We start from the raw sequence: 17,142 nt of genomic DNA, 5'->3' as shown, positions 1-17,142 counted from the left end.
GAACTGGTTTAATAATTGATCTGAAGCGATCTGACTGCGTACATTGAGGACTGAGTTTTTGACTTCAAATTCACCAAGAAAAACTGCAAGTAGCCAAATAATTAAAATGCAGGAGTACTACATTCAACTTCTAGTATGGAAATAGAGTAGAAAAGAGAATAATAAGGGCCTGATTGTTTAAAGTATGGTAAAATGTAATGCAGACTCCATGAATGAAGAAATGCTGGGACAGCAGGAGTGAAATGCAACAAAGATGAATGCAAAAGCAAATGTCATCACAGCAGAACACCAAGTTGTGAGTACAGGGTCCAGGCTTCTAGGGAAATTCACTGACGCTGAAGGAAGGACTGGAAAATGACAAAAAAATAAAACTCAGGCTGAATTGCTGTGGTTACTTTATACCAACTATTTCACGAATGATGGTGATTCTCTGACTGACTGGGCAAATAAACTGACTTGGCAGGGGTTTGTTTTAATAAAACAGCTTTGCTAGGCTGTGGTAGAGTTAGATATCAAAACTTGCAGTGTATTTAAATAACATTTAATGGATTTTACTAAACAACAAGTATGGTGGGGGGTGGCTGGTAGAAAGGAGATAGTGTGATGGAAGGAGAGGAGACTTTTTTTGTTTTCTGTTGAGAGTCTGATTAAAACAGGGATACATGTGTCACTTGAACAAATAAGCAGGCACTGTAACAACTCAGGATTAGTGAGTGAACTTGATATAGAGATTATGCAATTGACATAATGGTTAAGGTATTTACAAGGTGCAAGGTTTGATTCTCAGCTAGGATGCATTGCTAGGTTTAAAAAGGCCCATACAGCCATTAGCCTAGTATAAACCTATGAAACTATGAGAAAAATAGTCAGGAAGGATGGGTGGGAATAAGCATGTGAGACCAGTTTACCTGTCCCCAGGAAATGGAACTGTCTCGTCCTCAGGGGTGCTGGCACCTAATGGTCAGAGAGGTGCATAGCATATGGAGCATCTTGACTCTGCTAAGCCCCATTCCCGCAATAGCCACATCACATGTGAGAGGCAGTGGGCAGATGCACACAGGGAGAAAGCAAACAAGAGACAGTAGCTAACAATGTGTGTACTGACTACAGCTGAAGGAAATTAAATGCGAAGGATGATATCAAAAAATACAAAGTCCATATGATCAGTGTCCTATAATGCAAATAATACAGGAATGAAACAACATTGCAATTATGGGATAATTACAAGTTTTCACTTTACATGCATTTGGTATAAGCTATAAACATGAAATAGTGGAAAAAATTAAATGTATAACTAACAGGGAAAAAGATGCAAGCACTATTATTTATGTTTTTAAGTTTACCCATGACAAAAACTAGTTATACTAGGAGAGATTCTGCACAAGCTCAAGTACTGCAGAGCAGAAAAAGAATCCAAAGAAAGAGGTTCTAAAATTAGGCATGTTGGGTATTTTCATATTAAAAAAGACAAAGTAAGATAGAGGAATGGGGCTAACAGCAATGAGTAAATGTCATCTGGGGTACTACAGGGCAAACAACAATGGGTAAATGTCATCTGGGGTACTACAGTGCTAACAACAATGGGTAAATGTCATCTGGGGTACTACAGGGCTAACAACAATGGGTAAATATCATCTGGGGTACTACAGGGCTAACAGCAATGGGTAGATGTCATCTGGGGTACTACAGGGCTAACAACAATGGGTAAATGTCATCTGGGGTACTACAGGGCTAACAACAATGGGTAAATGTTGTCATCTAGGGTACTACAGGGCTAACAACAATGGGTAAATGTTGTCATCTGGGCTACTACAGGGCTAACAACAATGGGTAAATGTTGTCATCTCGGGTACTACAGGGCTAACAACAATGGGTAAATGTCATCTGGGGTACTACAGGGCCAACAACAATGGGTAAATGTTGTCATCTGAGGCACTACAAAAGGGAAGGTAATTTGAATTTGATTGAGCAAAGCTGAGGATTCACAGTAAGTAGAAAAGTAAGGTCAATTTTCAACTTTTATCTGTAGGAGCAGGGTGGGTGGGATATTGAAAATTTTAAGGAGAGGTGGCTAAAAAGTTTACTAACCTAAGGTAGCTTACTGGGAAGAACCAATACAGTTCTATGTGTTATGATCTGCATAGTTCAAGCAACCTTAAAGGCTAACATTAACATTCAGCCATCTGTTTGGCTAATAACAATACTGATACCTCCAGTGTATTGCTGGCAGTATTACACAGCAGAGCATGTGTATGATTAAAACATGTGGGTATGTCTGTGCAAAACATTCTTTTCAAACATATTTAACCACCTGGTGTTTGCAGGAAAGCTGAAAACCTTTTCTATTGTGTGTGCAGTTAATGCATTAACAAACAAGCAAAATTCAAAGCATACTAAATCCATATTCTTACATTTGCCAGTATAGTAGTTAACATTAAGTACTGGTGCTAGAATAGTGAATTAGGGCTTAACAAGGCACCACATTAACACGGCACGGGTTGTTCTACAGCACCGAAAGTGAGCTCCAGACGTGTAATCACTAGATCAGAAACACAAAGTAGCAAAATAAAATGTGCGGGTCTGCAATTAAATCTGCTGTTGTCTGAACTCTTAGTTTTATGATTAATGTCCTGTCATTAGATTCTAATTAGTCACAAAACTGAACAGTTCAATACAAGTGCAGTGAAAAAGTTAAACTGTTCGAGAATATTAATAACTGTAACAACTAAGCTATAAATACTAATATTAATACTTTAAACAAATCATTCTTTTATCACATTAATGGAAGGCATTATGCAGGAAGTGTACATACATAATGTAACAACCTTAAGCTATAAAGCAAGGTTTTGTAGTTTAAGTCTTAATTGTGCTGCAGGCTCATTGTGAGCCTGATTACATGTCATCAGATGAAGCAGTGCAGAGAACAGTAGTCAAAATCTGCTGTGCATCTGATTATTGTGTGCACATCTGTCCTTCCAGTGTTGTTGCATTCATATATTTATTTACTTAAGACAGAATACCCTGCATGTATTTTCTTATTAACATTACTGGAAGTGATTCAGGGCATAGACTGGAAGAAGACTCCTCAGTTCTGCATGCATGTCTGCAAAGATCAAAGTTGCTGACATTGTATCTTTACTTAATCTATAGTACACAGCTGCAAACCTGACATGTAAGATCAACATCATAGCTTTACTTAATCTATAGTACACAGCTGCAAACCTGCCATGTAAGATCGACATCATAGCTTTACTTAATCTATAGTACACAGCTGCAAACCTGACATGTAAGATCGACATAATAGCTTTACTTAATCTATAGTACACAGCTGTAAACCTGACATGTAAGATCGACATCATAGCTTTACTTAATCTATAGTACACAGCTGCAAACCTGACATGTAAGATCGACATCATAGCTTTACTTAATCTATAGTACAGAGCTGCAAACCTGACATGTAAGATGTGTCAAGTTTTCACTTTAGACAAAAACTCTGGTAATTTATATATTCTTATCATCATTAGTCTTCAGATATAGATTTGCCTGTTTCAATATTCAGTTTGAGTAGTATTTTTAATACTACTGTACTGGTTTGTTTTCTTCATTAGATAAAATGCTCTACATTCTCACTACCCTTTATGAGAAAAAAGTTCATGATTTGCTTTACTAACATTTCTTTATAACATCAGACCTTTACTATTTTAGCTGTCTTCTAAATTTCTAAGACCTAAAGAGTTCAATAAATGTTCATCATTTAATGGTTATGCAGTATTTTTATGTCTCTCTACTCTCCCTTTCTAACTTTGGCTGTAGTAATTTGCGGTGGTGTAGCGGTAGCGTTGTTGCCTCACAGCAAGAGGTTCTCCCGTTCGATTCTCAGCTAGTGTGCAGAGAGTGCCTTCTGTGTGGAGTCTGCATGTCCTCCCCGCGGGTTGAGTGGCATTCCAAAAGACATGCGTGAATGGGCGTGCCTTCATTGAAGATTGGGCGTCAAGCTGGCAACTCAGCACTGTGAAAATCTGCTGCCAATCATTAGCGGACCGGAGTTCTGCTGTGGTGACCCCTAACTGGGAAAAGGCGAAAGACAACAACTTTAGAGATTAAAATCTGTATTTATAAAACCATGTCATTAATTTAAATATATATTTTGTTGGTTTGACTTGCATGCTCTACAAAACTGTATGTTTAACATATAAGTTAATCACTGTTAGTTTATTTCTAGTGTACATCTTACTATGCTTGCATACAAATGGAACAATGCTTCCTCTAATCAATGAGTCACAATTGAATGAGTAACACTAATGAATAATCCTGGATTTACAAACTGCATTACTGATTATATTTATTTTTGCCTTTATTAAGATTAAAGCTGATGCATTTTTGAGAGCTGAGTTTCTTGTCCATATGGACTCCTAGATTTCTATTGCTTGTCAATTCATATTGTCCCAAGTTTTTTTATTTGTTTTGTTTACTCAAAAGCTTATCTTTTTTAACGTTTTTTTTTATATTTAGTGGCATTTTCTTTCTCTAATGCACTAATTTTCCAAGTTCTTTTTATTTAGTCAGTTTTCCCTTATCTGTGTTAGTTGACAAGGCTTCCAGTTTTATATCACTTGACTACTGTGTCTGAATAATCTCATTCGATGTAATCATATCATGTGTGTACAGGTTTAACAGGAAAGTCTGTAAGATGACAATCAAGACAACTAGCTTTAGTTCCCATCTGCAGCCAACCAGACTTACTGTACAGTCTCTTTGTCTTGACAAAGGAAATTCCTTGACTTGTAATGTCTTTGAGACCTGTGCAACTCATTGTTATGTTAAGATTTTGTGATTAATGTAGTCACAGTTAATTGAAAAATCCAGATGTATACCATCTATCTGCATATTTCCTTATCAAATGCTCTAACTGCACCATCACAACTGATGTTTTTTTCCTTACATCTTTATTGCATGCCAACACTACAAAAGGCCCATCGCTCCTAGAAGTTTTAGTTATTCTGGTGTTAACGTTAATTTATCTTATGTTTCAATAAGTTCCTGACTCCTGGTACTGAACTAATGGGCCTGCAATTCTCCATTCTCCTTCCTTTAATGTTGGTACATTGATACCACTCTAACTTAACAGCAATCCCCAGGCACATTACCACTGTGAAAGGCACTTGTCTGTAGTGTAATTACCTAATCAGCAAACTTTTTTTTGTTGCATTTGTTTCTTTTCTTTGAAAAATATAACTCCTCGTACCAAGCTATTTACTGAAGACATTTTCTTATGACCTCCTGATCAGTCAGCTCAATAAGCTCAGACGTGAATAGTTCTTATTAATATCATTAATACAAAGACAGGCATTTGGAATGTTTCTCCCTGGGCCTCCGCTGAAAACTGGCTTTGTTCCAAGTCGGACTTTCCCTATAAACAAATGTTAAATAAATAAATAAAGAAAGAAATAAAGAACAAGCCTATCTATTTGCTAAACAGGGTGCAGCAAGAAAAGCATAATACTGAGTGTGTGAGGACATTACCACATTTGGCAGTATTACTTATATACATCCGCAGAGACCATTATCGCTTGGCTCTGTCTTGACGGTTGTAACAACTGCAGTAGTACACAACTTGCTAATGGAAGAAATAAATGCATAGTGATGTCATAGTGAGGAACAGGAACCAGATATAGAAATTTTTCTTTCCCATTTTCTTTTTGTAGTGCAGTGAAATCTATGGCATTTGACAAATATGCCCTCCTTCAGCAGTGCCAGTACAGGTATACTCATCTTTGATGCAGAAGGCTATGGGTTCTATTCCTGTACCAGGACAATGGATTGCTGACACTGCAGTGCAGCATAAGATGGCTGCTGAATTTCTGAGTGTGTTGCTCTTTGGATGGTGTCAAACTGAGGCTCCATCTGTTTAAGTTGGTGGCAGCTCAGGTGGATGTAAAAGATCCCTTGGCACCTATTAAAAAGAATAAGGAAAATTTCCCAATGTCCTGGCCAAATTTTCTGTAGTAGTATAAGTACCACCTTAGGTCTCTCCTAAAACGAAGTCTCCAGCCTAATGGGACAAACCTGATCATCAAAGGATAAATAATAAAAATGAATCTGCATTTTTTAATTTACTTTTCCTTTTTAACTGAGTGAACCTTGAAGACATATGGTTTCCTTTTTTAAGTGCATCCTAGGTCATTAAAATTGTCTGTGGGAAGCAAAACAGTTAATATAGCATGTACTTTATACTTATCAGCATTAGCGGTATGTCAATCTACAGAGACACACTTTAGGTAGCAGCTTAGTGAACCAGTTTGCCATCAAAATTTCAAAGCCTCGTTCTCAAACAGCGTGTGGCCAAAAGTATGTTTTCAAATTTTCACAATACTGAATTAGAATAATATGAAATCATAATAATGAAAGTAAAGCTTGATTCATTATTATGAGTTTGGCATTGTGAATGGAGATCGTGGTACAGTGAAGATAGGGGAATTTACCCTTTTCCTCACTGTAGTGCAATCTCGGAGTTGGTATATATAATTTGAAGGGGGTGTGCAGGGTGCAGGGGGTGTTTGCCCCCTGCTAAAATGTAAAAGGACATATGAACTTTCAAAACTGGAAGTCTGGTATGTTGAATGTTGATCATTGTGTTTCTGACGATCGACATTTAGGCTAGATTTTGTTTTTGTTTCGGACATTGTAGTTCTGTCTTTAGCTTAAAAAATGTTTTGCCTTCAATATTTTGATGGTAAACCTAGTGAAGCCTTCATCCTTCCACTGGCTTTTATACTTACATACCCCCAATCTTCTCCCAGATGCTCGAATGCGTACATATATATCACACAGGATAGTGTATGGCTGGAGTTTGCTTTTCCTGCAGAATCAGTCGATCACTTTCCCTGCATGGTCATTGCTGTTGAGTAACACGTTTGACTGAGGTGGATATAATGATAATATGATTTGTCAATTAGATTTAATTGAACAATGATTTTGTCAAAGAACAGCTAATGTTTAAGTAAGATCACACAACTGTGGGATTAACAAATGTTCCCCTTACTTTCAAAGTTGTGCAGTCTTAGAAAAATGGGGATGTGGTGATGTACCAGTTGGCACCCGTACATTACTTTTTTTCTTTGTATCAGTTTTAAAGTTGATATTGTGAGCTGCTTACTTGTTTATTTTGTTTTGCAATTTGATGTAACAGTTTTCATGGAATTAACATGAATCTCACTCTGCCAAGAAGCACACACACACACACACACACACACACACACACACACACACACACACACACACACGCGCATGAACACACATACACACACAAACATTTCTCCTTCATACTTGTGGCAGGCCTGCTTATGAGTCTTTTAGACTCTGAAATAATGCACAGAATGCTTTGATAAATTGTTTATTATCCACAGATAAAGAGGTTTATGCTGCATTACAAGAGATGTACATGGCTGTGTGATGTGAGCACTATTACTTTTCAGAGTTTGCCATTCTACTCTGTTGATTTTTTTTTCCTTGTAGACTACTATAGTGCTTTGGGGTAATGAAAACCTCAGCAACTTATGAATTTTTTTCTTTTATGTGTATGTACTTGTATATTGCAACACCAGTGATGCGTCTGGCGTCAGGGAAGGCACACAAAACACTTTTTCATGCAGTACAACTAGGGGAAGTTTATTGATGTGTTCAACAAGAAAAAATGCAGTCAGTGCCACATTGGCTTAGTTAACATATGAAAACAAACTCCACAGTGCTTGCTTCAGCCTTTCCACACCATTCAGCTTTCAGTGCATTTTAAAATGAACACAAAATTAGTGTGGTTTAGCTCAATTCAGTTCAGGTAACTCAGAGCCTTTAGTTCATAAGTTGAAGACACACTTCATTTGATTATTCTCAGTATCTTAAAGTAGAAAGCTTATTATATAAGTTCTGTACTAAAGCAGATCCACTTAGTACTTTGAAAACCAGGGTAAGTTCACATAAACCTTCAGAGTCGCCTCTCTGAGACGTACAAATATTTCAAGCACAGTCATTATTGCTTTTCTAGCCTGGCAATATACCAAAACAGTTATTCCCATAACAAGTGTCTAGGCTATTCAAAAATATGTAAACTAGTGTTTGCTTTAATATGATTTGGTAGTCTTTTCCATGCATCACTTTGCTGTCTCAGAGAGCCAATTAGTACACTTCTCATTCCTATAGAATCTTCTACACAGGTTGTCTGATGATTCTCTTTACCTTTTTGATAACCCCAAACATTCCCAGAGGTAGTCATCTCTAAATGCCCTATATACCTCAATAAGGTCTCCTCTTAAATGAGGTTTGGAAACAAACCAATTTGTGCAGGGACATCTTCAGTGTTCAGGGGTTAAATGAGTTAAAGGGGGTGGGATGTTGGCTGGGGGCAGAAGGTTTAGTCTAGGAAGTCAAGGAAGGTTTGGTAGAGTTTGGGAAGTGAAGGGTTAATTTAATATGGGTGAAAGTTTATGAGGAAGTGAGGTAGGCATACCTCTTAACTGTCCAGATTTTTGCCTCATATTTTTGGTCATGAAATGTGTGGTTTTCTGGCAAATCACTGAGATGATCTGAGGACTGAAGTCACTAAATAATGATATACATTTCAGTTTCAATGTCAGATCCTACAGAAAATGTATGTTAACTCAAACCCTTTTATTCTAGCAACTTTCTAAGTTTATAAGAGCAATATTTAAAATCTGTTTCTATTTTTGAGCGTTTGTTCCCCCCATTTTGCCAGGCTTTGTCCAGATTTCTTGCATTAAGAGTTTGTGAGGTATGGAGCTAGGTGTAGAGTGGGGCTTAGAATATTTTATGTTAGTGTAACTGGAAAGGAGATCAGATTTAGGGGTGATATTGCTACAGTGCAGACTTCTGTCCGATATGACCTGCAGGTACTACGGTGGTCAAGTAGGCCTTGGATTAATAGTTATGAGCATGGAGGAGGTGGATAATGCTGGATAAGAATGTTTTTTTTGTCTTCTCTCTTTCTTATTTTCTTTCTTATCTCTCAGTTGTAGGATGGGTTAGAGCTGTGAAGGACAGGTATTCAGGCTTGTATGCACCTGTATGAGTTTGGTACTTGATTTGACCTACTGCTATATAACAAAGGAAGTAAAAAAAAAAAATAAAAAAGGGAATGGAGAAGAAAAGGAAGTGAGTAGAAGTTGACTGGAATCAGAGCACTTATTGCTGAGGTTTGCTACATTCAGGAATGCGTTAAATACTTGTAGCCATTTTGCTTCATTTGTGTGTAGTGTTACATCAATCGCAAAGCATAGAGTTGGAGCTTTTGCTAGGTTATCATGCAGCATTCATTGATGGTTGTAGCATCTTAGGGTGAGTGGCTCTGCGATGTCTTTCTGGCAGTCGTTGGTGGTGGGATAGGCTGCCATAGGGTTCTCCTTGGTTTGGTTCAGCCAAAAGCTGTCAGCATGTTTTTGCAGGCTTCTGGTAGGCAGATAATAGTTGACTGCTGTGCATGTGCAGTGCGGAGCTAACCATTGGCGAGGGGGTGGGGTGGATGTGTGATCTGTCATTCCATGGTATAGGTTAGATAGTTATGACAGTAAGACGTAGAGTGAGGATAGGGATTAGCATAGGGAGTGCTACAGAGATATGCATACCTCTCAACTGTGCAGATTTGCACAGAGTGTCCTGAGTTTTTGCCTCATATTTTTGGTCTGTTTTCATAAAACTGTGGTTTCTGGCTAATTAGTGGCAGATCATTAACGACTGAAGTGAGAAAATAATAACAGACATTTGAGTTTCAGACATCACATCCTTCAGAAAAATTAATGCTAATGCAAAACCTGTTACTCTATCGCTTTTCTAAGTTTGTAAGAACAATATTTTAAATTATCCCTTTTTTGGTCCTTCGTTTGGATTGGGCTGAAGCTGTAGGTGCTATAGTGGTTTTATTTATGTCTTTGTTCAGATTTCTTGCTCTAAGAGGTTGAGAGGCATGGAGCTACATTGCCCCTTTTAACCTGTCAATGTTGAATGAGGGTAAGGGAGCTTGTAATCTCCAAGTGTTGATTGGATTTCAGAAATAATATGTTGGAGATTAATGTTTAGTCATTTAATTCACAGTATGAAATCAGTTAAGAAAGAATATAGCTTTTTTGTTGTGGGGGTGTTACATCTTACTCAGTTAAATAAAAAACTGTATCTTATATATAAAACTTGGAGCATTATGTTTTATGTGATCTACATTTAGAGCATTGAAAATGCATTTTGATCAATAATTCTTGAGTTGTATTGTTCCTAAATCTTGGTTGTTGATCTCGTGGTCAGTCATGCTTAATTAAACATTAGAAAAGTCCGATAAGCTGGGGTGGCTGAAGCTGTATAATAGGCTGGTCCACTAATTTTAAGTTGTAGGAGTGGGAGGTAACACAGTGTCTGTATTTTGTGAGAGGTCTGCTTTTAGGATGGCCTTTTTTATGGTTTCTGTAAGGGGATTTCTTTAGGGATGTGGTATGTTGGTGCAGCATGGCATGTGGGAGGTTGCTATAGTGGTTGAGAAGCTTGACGTGCATTGCACATGCAGGGTTTGGTTATCCCAGGGCGTAAGTGGCCAAATGTTAACCATGTCAGAGCCAACTAATTTTCTAGCACTGCCTGGTAGTAAATGAGTGACATTTTAAAACATTTTTTTTTCCTGTTCTGCAGTCTTAAAGTGGATCTTGCTTTTGGCAGATGGTGAATATGCTGAGTTTGCACCAGAGGTGAGTGGCCATTGTGTCACAGGTAGAAGAGCTATTCCAGGAATTGCCTACTAGCAAGTCTGGGGCAGCCTAAAAATCTAGTGAGTCCAATCAGAAGAGAACATGGCAGGTGGCAAAGACCAGGACAGTGGCCAGAGGAAAGCAGGCATGTCAGTCATGGGATGCTGTCACAATGGATGGTCACTCTGCTGCAGTGGTGAATGATAGAGCCACAGGTAATGACATGTTGTTTGGAGTTCTGCTAGGCATGTCAGACTTGCTGTGTTTTGGGAATCATCCAGGGATAGCTGGGGACAAGGCACATCATGGGTCGGGTGAAGCTATAGTTGTTAGGGTGATACACAGAGGCTGAATGAACATGTCCAAGGTGAGGCAGTTATCAGGGAGGGTAGAGCACAGTTGTCTATGGAGAGTTTAGCGTCATCTGTAGGAATGGTGGGATCACAATCTGAATGTAGGTCAGACTTTGGCATATGGCCGAGTGATTGACTGGCTACACAGGCTCTGGGGCAAGGAACAGGGTCAGTTTTTCTGACCCCTCACATAGCGTCTTCAATTAAAGAGAAGATTTGGAAGGGGGAGTACATTGATATCGTTGAATTAATCAATGTAGAGGGGATTCAATGATTGTTGGAATCGGAAACCGCAAATAGCAAAGACCTTTTGGTGGCTTTAGTGGCCTTGGGGAGGTTGAGAGTAGGTAGGCTGCGACCCAGGACATGGGAAAATTGGGTGTTAGACTTTGTGTACTACATGGCGGTTTGGCTGGAGAAAGATACCGACTTGCCCTTACCACTCTTGCTTGCTTTCTCACCATCAGGGAGGCTCAACTGTTATGGGCGGGGAATGTGTGGTTGTGGTATGACCAGAGGTTTAGGAAGTGGAAAGCGGTGAATCACTCATTCACTGTATTGGGAGATTAGGCATCCTGACATATGGCTAGCCATTATGATGGATAGCTTTGGAGCAGTTAGTAGAGGGGGAAGATAGGAAAGGAAGCGGTGGAAGTATGTTGGACCTTTAATGCAGGCATTGCTCATGGGTAGAGTGTAGGTTCTTGCATGCTTGGTCAAAGTGTGAGGGAATCCATCCAGCTGTACAGTGTGGGTGGTGGGAAGGTAATTTGGTTAATCCTGGTTTGCTTTCAACCAACTTGGCTGGTTTGTGTTCTTCATTTCAGGGGTTTCAGAGTCTATGAGGTAGGGGAAATTTTGGTGGATAAGGGGAGGGGTGTCCTTTCAGGGGGCAAGGGGAAGACCAGAGAATGCATTCTTCTGTTAAGGTGCAAGTATTGCTCATATGCTCCTGCAATTTCCTGATTTGTCACTTAGGGAGGAATAAATTGATGGATTTTCCTGAGTTGGCTTCTATTAAATCAAGGGTGGTGGCATATGGAATAGTCTGTAAGAATTTGCAATCAGTGTGGGGGAAGGAAGATATTTGGGATGGTTTGCTGGAGAAGGAATGACCAGTGGGTAGGCTATTGGGCCCTTTTGACAGCTTCCCCTTTGTCAGTTTTAAGGTCTCATTGTTAGGTCTGGTTCCTAAGAAGTCAGCCAGTGAGTTCTGGTTGATTCACCATTTGTCTTATCCTGAAGGGAACTCTGTTAATGGTTTTATTTCAGTAGAGGATGCCAAGGTCATTTATGCTTCTTTGGATGATGTCGTGTGGGTTATTTGGGGGTTTAAGGATCTGTGGTTGGTGAAAGCGGACATTAAATCTGAGTTTCAGCTTTTGCCGGGATGGGAGAAAGAGTGGCCATTGCTAAGTATGGTGCTTGGAAAGACATTTTACCTTGACAAGGCTATGCCAATGGGATGCTCAGTAGCTTTATCACCTTTGAGAGATTTAGCACTACACCCCATTGTGTTTGGCAGCAGCTGTTGTCATTAGTTTGGGGGTATATGGCTGTGGACATTTGGTGATGTAAATCTAAAATGGATCAGTTAGGGAAGGGCACTCAGATAGATCTTGGGAAAGACTGGAATGGCTGGATATGTCCAGTGAGTTGGACCAGAAGATTACTGTAGACACATGCCGAGAGCCCAAATGGACTTGGTTTTTCAGTTGAGATGTGGTAAGGTGATAACGGGTAATCAGTTTCTATATGTCATAAGGAAGTATGGACTTCCTGGTAGAGAGTTTTTCCACTCATTCTTTTCACATTGGTTTGGCTTTGATTTAGCAAGGGAAAGCAGATCAGTTGAGGTCACTAAGAGGGTGGGTCATTGGTCTTCAAATGTCTTTTTATCTTATATTATGATAATGCAGTAAATTGGTTGGTTTAATTTTTTTTTTAGGAAAGGATTTGTCATTCTGGGCCATTCATATATTCAATGGGTGGCATAGAGGTGTGCTGTTTGGATGGCCGGCAATGAATTAGGTTTGCATCGCTTTTGTGGAGTCATATGGCATGGTATTAGAGGCCTTAGGTGGAATCAGCTCATGGATGAGTTTGCAATTATGCAATCAAGGATGGGGCTTCCTTGAGTATTGTTGGTATATTTGGCAGGTAATGACTTGGGAATAATTCCAAGAAGCACTTGGTGTATAGAATAAGAGAGGATTTAGTTAAGTTGAATAGGTTTTATCCGGGTATGTGCATTATGTGGTCCAAAATAGTACTGCATTTATGTTGGAGGAATGCTGCTAGTTTTATGGCTTTAGGGCAGGCTCAGCGGTTTATCAATTGTAGGTTGGTGAGGCAGCTGGTTGCTTTGGGTATGCACATGATAGAACATAGGAACTTTGATGGCAGGGACCCAGGTTGGTTTAGAGATGGTGGAGTGCACCTGAATAAGTTTGCTTTGGATCTTTTTAATGTATATTTAGGTTTTATTTTGGAGGGTTTAGTGAAAGTCCTCCAGTAAGTGAGGGGGAACAGCCTGAGTTAGGCTGATGGGCAGAGAAGTGGGGAAGGTTTGTCCTTGTTCTGTTCCCCCTTATTGGGTGTTGAGGCAAGGATTTTTGGGGATGAAAGTGAGCAGTAGGACACTGCTTTAGTTAGTAAGAATAAGTGAGTGGTAGTTAGGATGCTGCTTATTTGGGCATAGTGAGTGGGGATACGCTGCCCTGATGTATGGCTACAAGGATGTTTATGTTGTGATTAACAATTTCAAATGATGCAATAAAGTTATGTTATTGGAAGTTGATAAAGGTTGTCAGATGCCATTTTGGTATGATGTGTTTTATTGAAGGGGATCGGGACAAATATCTATATGAGGCACTGTAAAAGTTCAGATGTTTTTTTTTTTCATAATAACTTAAATTTTCACATTCATGGATGCTCTTGGTATATTTCTTCGATGCTCTTGGTATATTTCTTCTGTACTCTGTCCAGTTTACTCATGCTTGTTTTCTTATAAGGTTTCCGTATTGTTATTCCATACTCAAGTTTGGGTCTGATGTAACTAATGAATGGCTTCATCATTTCTGATTTCCTACACTTTATAAATCTTTTTATATAACCTATGGTTTTATAACTATCATTAACCAACTAATTGATATGATTAGAAAAACTCAAAACTGGATCTACCTATATACCCAGGTCCTTAAATGAATCTACAGTTTCAGTCACTCTGTGCTGTATTAAATATTCACCTTTTAATTTAGGTCTCCCAAATTTCATATGCTTAGTTTTTAATGTATTTATCAACATATTGCTCTCCAGTGCCCGAATGGTCAAATGCATTGATACTTGTCATGGTCCTATTTGTAAACCATGCAGCTATTCATCTTATCAAGAGTAAATTAATAACTAGTTGTTATAACTTACTGATCAATAGATTGCGTATGACTCTGTCAAATGCTGAAGTTATATCTATATAAATTGCATCACAGCACACTTTTTCATTCATAGTTGTTGCTATGCTGTTATAGAACATCATGTTACAGGTGGTAATAGTTCTATTTTCAACATATGCATGCTGTTATATCATTTCAAGTCCCAACCTTTCCAGTTCTGAGGATAACTTATCCTATGTCACCTTTTCCATTATTTTTCCAAAACATGAAAGTAGACTTAAGGGTCTCTATTTTATTTTTTATTTTTTTATTTTATTTGCAGTTGGTTTACCAGGATAGTCCATTGGGCCAAAGAACCCGTTTTCAATGGAGTCCTGGGGAGAAAAGCTCCAAAAATAATTAGCAGGGTTACAATAAGGTATTTAGTTTCAGTTATACAATTACTAAGGACTTGGAAATACAGTAGTCTAGTGTAGAAATATATACAAATATTACAATCTTGTAAAGCTGCAAACAATTTACAATATAGAAGCTTTTACAACTTAGGCTGGGTTACACTGGAGGTATCTTTCATACATTTAGGATGAGTAGCTTAATACAAGCAAGAGAAAGGTATATGAGCTGACATAGAACTTTTTCAATATAGAAACAGAGAACCTTTTCCATCTTAGGGTATATTTGCACTTAGGTACTTTTAAGTATTCAGATAAAGCTTAATACAAGCAAGAGCAAGATCTATGAGTTTAGGAGAGTAAGTAGAAATTCCCATTATGAATAGGAGAGGAGAAGTGGAAATTCCCAGTATGGGGAGATTATGTTGGGTGGGAGCAGGAGCATTCCCACTGGGAAATTAGGTGTGAGTGAAGGGATTTTTTGAATGAGAAATGATTTGTGATGGCACGAATGGATGGGGGTAAGGAGTTCCAGAGATGAGCAAGACTGTAGGATAAGAGATTTTTTCCAGGGGGACGAATTGGTTTATACAGTTCAATTAAGTTTTGGTTGTTAGATCTTAGAATTCTATCAGGGAGGTGCATTTTGAAGGTAGAGGAAAGGGATGGGCAGAGGGAGGGATTGAAGATGAGTTTGTGTGCAAGAGTCAGTTGGACGTAGGTGAGGTGATTGGGTAATTCTAAATATTTTAGTTTGTGGCGAGCCGAGCAGTGGCATGAGGAGGACTTATGGGAGGTAGCAAACTTGGCAATTTTGTTATAGCAAGAGGAGAGTTGTGTTTTGAGAGAAGATTGTAGGTTAGTTAGAAGTGGGGCTCCATACAGGAGGGATGGGATGAGAAATGTGGTAGATAGGGTGAGTTTGGTGGAGGGTGTAAGATAACGATTCTGTCTGTAGAGCATGCCAAGTTTTTGGTGTTTTTTTTTTATATTTAGTTGAATGTGGGAATTGAATTTAAGCTGACTATCAATTTGGACCCCAAGTAATTTGGCCTCAGGTGCCAGTTCTAGGGGTGTATTGCTGTGACTAGTAATAGTGAAATTACTTGGATTGAAAAAGGTAGCTTTAGAGGGGGTGAATACCATTACTTTGGTTTTGGAGGCATTGAGTACAAGGTGATTTGTTTTCATCCATTGTTCGGTGGTTGAGAATGCATCTTGAGTAAGCTTTAGCAGTGTGGGGATGGAGGTAGCAGAACAGATAATAGTTGAATCATCTGCATATTGGATAATTTTAGTTAAAGGGATAGAGCTGTGGAAATCATTTATGAATATATTGAAAAGAAGGGGACCCAGTATAGATCCTTGGGGAACACTGGTTGGGGTGTTGATGAAAGAGGAGGAGGCTTTTTTCCATCTCACTGCCTGATATTTGTTGGATAAGTAGCTAGTGAACCAGTTCAGAGAAGAGGGTGACAAGTTAAGCTTGAAGAGTTTAGTTAGTAGTAAATTGTGGGAGATAGTATCAAAGGCTTTAGAGAGGTCTAGTAGGAGGGTGGAGACAATGTGTCCTGAGTCCCGGGCTTTGTTCACAGCTTCCAGGAAGGAGAGTAGGGCGGTCATAGTACTGTGTCTTGGTCTGAAACCATGTTGTGTTGGAGTTAGTAGGTTATTGTCTAAGAAGTATGGCAGGAGTTGTAGGTGAATACACTTTTCTAGATGTTTAGAGATAGGAGATAGGATAGTGATGGGACGGAAATTAGTAATATTGTTGTTGCTGCCGCCTTTGTGCAATGGAACAGCAAAAGCCTTTTTCCAGATTTGGGGTACTGAGCTTTCTTGAATGGAACGGTTGATTAGAATGCTGATGGGATAGGCAATGGCTTCAGCAGCTATACTGAGAAAGTATGAAGGAATGTTATCAGGGGCATTAGAGCATGGTTTTAGTTTCTGAAGTAGTTTTTTTATGGTGGATGTGGGTATAGGTTTTAGTGAGAATGGTGGAGGAAGGGGGTGAGAATTTGGGAATGTTGATGATGGAGTGGAAATAGGGGGAGGAGCAGTGGTAAAGGGTGAAAAGTTGGTAGGGGAGGGTTGGGGTGTAGTGGGGGGTGTGGTGGGGTTTGATGAAGAAAAGGATGAGGGTAGTTTGGAGATAGAATCAATGAAGAAGGTGTTGAATTGAGTGGCCAAGTCTATGTCAGGAGTGTTAGGGTCTGGGCTAGGGTTATCTAGTTTGCTGGGATTAAGGAGGGTAGAGATGCAT

General features: G+C 39.0%; 1 protein-coding gene across 1 annotated transcript in view; it reads right to left on the bottom strand.

Moving 5' to 3' along the window:
- The window catches only part of SLC35F3 (solute carrier family 35 member F3), a 1,790,855-nt gene that overhangs the window by 1,461,265 nt on the left and 312,448 nt on the right, over positions 1-17,142 (bottom strand). The window lies entirely within an intron of this gene.

This window comes from Protopterus annectens, chromosome 1.part1, assembly GCF_019279795.1.
Source record: "Protopterus annectens isolate FY-2018-M chromosome 1.part1, PAN1.0, whole genome shotgun sequence".
NCBI lineage: Eukaryota > Metazoa > Chordata > Ceratodontiformes > Protopteridae > Protopterus > Protopterus annectens.
Note: the sequence above shows the minus strand (reverse complement) of the source record. Positions and strands in the feature narration are given on the sequence as shown.